The sequence below is a fragment of the Palaemon carinicauda genome, chromosome 29, assembly GCF_036898095.1.
Source record: "Palaemon carinicauda isolate YSFRI2023 chromosome 29, ASM3689809v2, whole genome shotgun sequence".
Lineage (NCBI taxonomy): Eukaryota > Metazoa > Arthropoda > Malacostraca > Decapoda > Palaemonidae > Palaemon > Palaemon carinicauda.
The window spans coordinates 95,684,222-95,691,721 of record NC_090753.1 but is presented as its reverse complement, the minus strand read 5'-3'; the positions used below and the strand labels follow the sequence as shown (position 1 = coordinate 95,691,721).

Genomic DNA, 7,500 nt, shown 5'->3' with positions numbered 1-7,500 from the left:
GATCAACAGCACAATACACAAAATTTTCCATTGTCTTGGGGTAGAGTTATCTTGCTTGAGGGTACACTCGGGCACACTATTCTATCTTATTTCTCTTCCTCTTGTTTTTTTGTGAGCTTTTATAGTTTACATATGTAGGATCTAATTTAATGTTGTTACTGTTCTTCAAATATTTTATTTTTATTATTCATTACTTCTCATGCAGTTTATTTATTCCCTTGTTTAATTTCCTCACTGGGCTATTTTCCCCCGTTGGAGCCCTTGGGCTTATAGCTTCTAGCTTTTCCAACTAGGGTTATAGGTTAGCTTGTAATAATAATAATAATAATAATAATAATAATAATAATAAAAATAATAATAATAATTATTATTATTATTATTATTATTATTATTATTATTATTATTATTATTATTATTATCCAAGATACAACCCTAGTTGGAAAAGCAAGATGCTATAAGCCCAGGGGCTCCAACAGGGAAAAATAGCCCAGTGAGGAAAGGAAATAAGGAAATAAATAACTGAAGAGAACAAATTGACAATAGATCATTCTAAAAAAAAGTAACAACGTCAAAACAGACATGTCTTATATAAACTATTAACAACATAAAAAACAAATATGTCATAAATAAACTATAAAAAGACTCATGTCCGCCTGGTCAACAAAAAAGCATTTGCTCCAACTTTGAACTTTTGAAGTTCTACTGATTCAACTACCCGATTAGGAAGATCATTCCACAACTTGGTCACAGCTGGAATAAAACTTCTAGAGTACTGCGTAGTATTGAGCCTCATGATGGAGAAGGCCTGGCTATTAGAATTAACTGCCTGCCTAGTATTACGAACAGGATAGAATTGTCCAGGGAGATCTGAATGTAAAGGATGGTCAGAGTTATGAAAAATCTTATGCAACATGCATAATGAACTAATTGAACGACGATGCCAGAGATTAATGTCTAGATCAGGAATAAGAAATTAAATAGACCGTAAGTTTCTGTCCAACAAATTAAGATTAGAATCAGCAGCTGAAGACCAGACAGGAGAACAATACTCAAAACAAGGTAGAATGAAAGAATTAAAACACTTCTTCAGAATAGATTGATCACCGAAAATCTTGAAAGACTTTCTCAATAAGGCTATTTTTTGTGCAATTGAAGAAGACACAGACCTTATATGTTTCTCAAAAGTAAATTTGCTGTCGAGAATCACGCCTAAAATTTTAAAAGAGTCATACAAATTTAAAGAAACATCATCAATACTGAGATCCGGATGTTGAGGAGCCACCGTCCTTGACCTACTTACAATCATACTTTGATTTTTGTTAGGATTCAACTTCATACCCCATAATTTGCACCATGCACTAATTTTAGCTAAATCTCTATTAATGGATTCACCAACCCCAGATCTACATTCAGGGGATGGAATTGATGCAAAGAGAGTAGCATCATCTGCATATGCAACAAGCTTGTTTTCTAGGCCAAACCACATGTCATGTGTATATAGTATGAAGAGTAATGGGCCAAGAACACTACCCTGTGGAACACCGGATATCACATTCCTATAATCACTATGGTGCCCATCAACAACAACTCTTTGAGATCTATTACTTAGAAAATCAATAATAATAATAATGATAATAATAATTATATCCTGCTTTTCCATCTAGGATTATGACAACAACAACAACAATAATAATAATAATAATAATAATAATAATAATAATAATAATAATAATAATAATAATAATCCCCCATTGATAGTTGAAGACATCAGACAGAAATCCCTTCATTCGAAGGATATTGTCGAAGATAAATCTATATTTTAAAGGATACTTAGCAAACTTCCGTTGCAGGACGTGACTTTCTACAGAGAAACAGAAGCCCTTGTTCATAGTTGAAGAGTGAAGAGATCCTTTAGAAAACTTCCGGAGAACAAAAATTATTATTGTTATTATTATTATTATTATCATTATTATTATTAATTAATTAATTAATTAATTTATAATCCTAGATGGAATAGCAGGATGCAATTATTATTATTATTATTATTATTATTATTATTATTATTATTATTATTATTATTATTATTATTATAAGCTAAGCTGTAACTCTAATTTGAAATAGCAGGATGCTATAAGCCTGAGGACTCCCACGGGGAAAATTAGCCTAGTGAGGAAAGGAAATACAGAAATATAGGAAAAACAAGAGAAGCAATGAACAATTAAAATGAAATATCCTAAGAACGGTAACCGCCTTAAGATAGAGCTCTCATATATAAAATGTAGTTACTCTTGTATTCTTCTATTTTTATGAATATTTTTCACTGATAAATGGAAACAACCAAAGAATTATTTCATTCATTACCTCAAGAATTTTGGATGTGTTTTAATTGGAGCCAAATAGCCTGGTATTTGGGGCTTTGGAGAAACATCACTGGCTGACATTCTACCGGACTGAAGCTCGAGACCCGCTCTAGCTCGATAGTTTCTTGTAGTGTCAGCAACCTCACTATCCTGGGGAGCTAAAGATGAATTGTGTGGGGGAGCCTTTAGGTCTACCAGCCGAGTCATCAGCAACCGTTGCCTGGCCTTCCTTGGTCCTAGCGTGGGTGGAGAGGGGACTTGGTCGCTGATCATAATATGGTCAGCCTGAAATGTCTCCTGCCTCTGACAATCATGAGTGGCCTTTAAACCAGGTAGCAGGTTGGCCAGGGCACCAGCCACTCGTTGAGATACTTCTGCTAGAGAGTTATGGGGTCATTTGACTGGCCAGACAGTACTACATTGGATTCTTCTCTTTGGTTACGGTTCATTTTCCCTTTGCATACACATATACCGAATAGTCTTGCATATTCTTTTCATATACTCCTCTGTCCTCATACACCTGAAAACACCGAGATTACCAAATAATTCTTCTCCCAAAGGGGTTAACTACTGCACTGTACTTGTTCACTGGCCACTTTCTTCTTGTTAAGGGTAGAAGAGACTCTTTAGCTATGGTAAGCAGCTCTTCTAGGAGAAGGACACTCCAAAATCAAACCATTGTTCTCTAGTCTTGGGTAGTGCCATAGCCTCTGTACCATGGTCTTCCACTGTTTTGTGGTAGAGTTTTCTTGCTTGAGGGTACACTCGGGCACACTATTCTGTTTAATTTCTCTTTCTCTTGTTTTGTTAAAGTATTTATAGTTTATATAGGAAATATTTATTTTAATGTTATTACTGTTCTTAGAATATTTTATTTTTCCTTGTTCCTTTCCTCACTGGGCTATTTTTCCAGTTGGGGCCCCTGGGCTTATAGCATCCTGCTTTTCCAACTAGGGTTGTAGCTTAGCAATTAATAATAATAATAATAATAATAATAATAATAATAATAATAATAATAATAATATATCTTTCATAGCTGAATGCAACATCCACACTTCACCTACATAAATGAATATTGGCTCTTCTTGTTATAGGTATACTCTGTCTCTTCTGATTCATTTGCACAGATCATCAGCCTCCCTGTCTTGTAGGTGCTCTCTCTCTCTCTCTCTCTCTCTCTCTCTCTCTCTCTCTCTCTCTCTCTCTCTCTCTCTCTCTCTCTCTCTATATATATATATATATATATATATATATATATATATATATATATATGTATATATATATTCACGATTAGTCTATCATTGACTCGGGAAGACCGTGGCCGTTACTATTAAGGGAAAACATTAATGATATATATATATATATATATATATATATATATATATATATATATATATATATATATATACTGTATATATATATATATATATATATATATATATATATATATATATATATATATATATATATATATATATATGTGTGTGTGTGTGTGTGTGTGTGTGTATATATATTTAACTTAATGGATTCTTTTAATCTATATTAAACCATGAAACAGCTCTACTGACATGCATACATTTACAAAGGAAAGGATGATAGGGTTTATTTTATAATTGATTTACACTCTGGAACACCCTTATTAACAAACACAAATTCGCAGGTGGATGACTTTACAGTCAGGCGTTGGCGAAGACACAGAAATGTGACCATTTTCTTTTTCATCATTCGATTGGGTTTGTTGATTACGCTAATCATAAGAACATCAAATTACACCATACACATGCACCTTCTGGCATATAACTATTACTCCTTGAATTAATTGAATATAATGAATAATGATATTCTCCATTCAAGGAAATTCCATTTGACAGCGCTGTCCCAAACTCGTCCCACCAAACTTAACTATGCTGATGATTGTTATCTTGTTCACATATACAGGAAAATGACTTATCATCTATGTGTTCCGATGAAGAAATAAATTACTATACACTTTTATAAGTAGAATCAGCTTGCTTCCGATAGCATATGAAAAAATTCACACAATTTTCTGATAAATATGTTCTTTCTTAATAAGGAAACGATCGTTGGACAATTTACCAACTACCAATTCTCTAGCCTCTGCCTTCCTACCACACTTTTTTTGACACACGTGGTATCCAAATAATTGACTATATTAGTTTGGACATGGTGCCTCTGATGCCATCTATTGGTGTTAAAGTAAAACTTTTACGGTGTAAGGGATAGAGAAGTCTGCGGTATTATGCCTTTCGGAATATAGCAGTATTGTTATTCTACGTAGTTTTTACTTATAATACATGACATACCATAAAATGTTAATCATATTTTCGTTTAATAAAAAGTTAATTGAAAATTAGATCGAATAATTGTGTAATTTACTCGATAATCTGACCAATTTCATTACATGTGGCATATCTTCCCCCCCCCCCGACCCCAAATGCAATTGAACTAACGATTGTTTGCTGAGGAAATATTTCTGGGACATTTATTGAGAAATTTGTAATTTAAGTTGTGGCCAGACAAGGAACACCAAGTTCACGTGCGTTTGCTTTATAGCAAGTTTGTGCCCAAATAGAAACAGAAATAAAGTAATGGAAATTATGAGTAGATGATGGAGATAATTAGCAATTTAGTACTCTCTGGTAAGGCCATCTATTGGCCATGAAAAGAAACAAAGCTTAGAGCTTTTTAATCCTTGCATTCAGGAACCTTCCATGACGACATTTTGGTTTAAAAAATAGCCAAGAATAGCCTATTTTATTTAAATTTAATGCAATTTATACCTGCCATATTTATTTCTACATAAGTGCCAATCTATCACCCTTTTCCAATTGGATAGAATCATTCACATGAGTGAACAAGGGACTTGTGCTGCCATCTTTTGTCAAGAAGTAGACACTCGGATTCTATTCGAATTTGAAGTGTATAATTACTGAAACATAATTTTATGGTAGTTTTATATCCAATTAACGCATAAAAAAATCATGATTCCAATAATAATAATATTTTTCTTCTGATTTTAGTTTCTAAGTTATGGTAATTATGTGTAAAATACAGATAATATGTATTACAAAACTATATAGAGCAGATCACAGTATTCTAAAAGTAAAGAGTTCAATCTCAGCCATAGAATTAAAAACCCCAAACTTAACCAAAATATATTCATGGCCGCAGTAAATAAGTTGTTTAATAATCATAAGCCTAATTATAGATATTAATGCTCTATAAAGTGTGCCTTGTTAGGAGCATTTTTCGGGTAGGATCCTCCCCCAGAGAAGTTTTTATGAGGAAACACCCTTGGATGCGATTTCCTGGCATCTGACAGCAGATTGTAGCACCAACAAATTATTTTCTGGACGAATTTATTTAACCAATTACAATAATGAAACATATGAGCTGGTACCCAAAGTAACAGAATAAGTTAAAAAAAAAAGCATGAAAAGAGATAAAGCAGAAGATGGCCTAACAAATGATTTTATAATAGATGGAAGATATTTCGTAATAGTAAATCTCGGTAAACTTTACACCAAATGTTTTCAAGACTACTTTATACAGACGGCTTGGAAAAGAAATATCATTATATTATTTCAAAAAAAGAGAGACACAAAAGACCTGAAAAATTATCGTCCAGTAAGTTTACACTCAGTAATATATGAAAAATTTATAAGAATATGGAAAGAAAACTAGATTTTAATCAACCAAGAGAGCAGGCAGGTTTTAGAAGCGGATATTAACAACTTACTATATCCATGTAATTAACCAGCCTAATAGAAAAATCAACAGAGTAAGATAAACCTCTTTTTATTATTATTATTATTATTATTATTATTATTATTATTATTATTAAATGCTAAGCTACAACCCTAGTTGGAAAAGCAGGATGCTATAAGCCCAGGGGCCCAACAGGGAAAATAGCCCAGTGAGGAAAGGAAACAAGGATAAATAAAATATTTCAAGAATAGTAACAACATTGAAATAAATGTTTCCTATACAAACAATAAAAGCTTCAACAAAACAAAACAAAACATTTAAAGACTACGAGAAAGTTTTTTTGATTCTGTCAAAACTTTAGCAGTAATGAAAGCCCTTCAACGACGAGGAAAAGATAATCCTTGAATATCTCTACATGAATTTAATGATAAAATTCCAATTGAGAAAAGGAGTTAGGCAAGGAGACCTTATCTGTAGTACTGTAGTATTCATGTATAAAAATTGTGAGCCACACGTATGTATATTTAAGCCTTTCACTGCCAGTGGTGATTTCAAGGATACTTCAGATGTAAAAACTTCTTTCAAGACAACACAAGCCCTACATTATTGATATTTATTTGAAAGCTCACATCAAGACCTTTCTATTGAATGCTAACTTTCTGTATTATTATTATTATTATTATTATTATTATTATTATTATTATTATTATTATTATTATTATTATTATTATCCAAGCTACAACCCTAGTTGGAAAAGCAAAATGCTATAAGCCCAAGGGCTCCAAAAGGGAAAAATAGCCCAGTGAGAAAAGGAAATAAGGAAGTAACAATAAATCATTCTAAAAACAGTAACAACGTCAAAACAGATATTTCATATATAAACTATAAAAAGACTAATGTTAGCCTGTTCAACATAAAAGCATATGCTGCAACTTTGAACTTTCGAAGTTCTACTGATTTAGCTACCCGAGTAGGAAGATCATTCCACAACTTGGTCACAGCTGGCATAGAACTTCTAGAATACTGTGTAGTATTGAGCCTATGATGGAAAAGGCCTGGTTATTACTGTAGAATTAACTGCCTGCCTAGTATTAGTTTGAGCTACTATAAAAGAGTTTCCTTTTATAAATTTTGACTAAATCACCAATGCCAGTGAAAGGGTTAATGAAGAAAACTTTACCCTCACAGGTGAAGCGGATATGGTACGTTGTTGAAACTAAAGAAGCAGTCATGTTTAGCGTCAACCGGAACTGTTCGTCTGAGTGCACCCCATCTTGCATGGTCATAGGCGACAGAACGAAGGTAAGAAATTATATGTTTTTATGTTAGTCAAAAGTGGTTGTGAGCTTCATGAATTATATCTGTAATCTTACTCTGTCATCCGGAGGGGCAGCTCATTCTAAAGAGCTGT

At 32.9% G+C, this 7,500-nt stretch overlaps 1 pseudogene; it reads left to right on the top strand.

Annotated features, from left to right (window-relative positions):
- LOC137622875 (uncharacterized) overlaps positions 1–7,500 on the top strand; it is a 23,921-nt pseudogene that overhangs the window by 14,997 nt on the left and 1,424 nt on the right.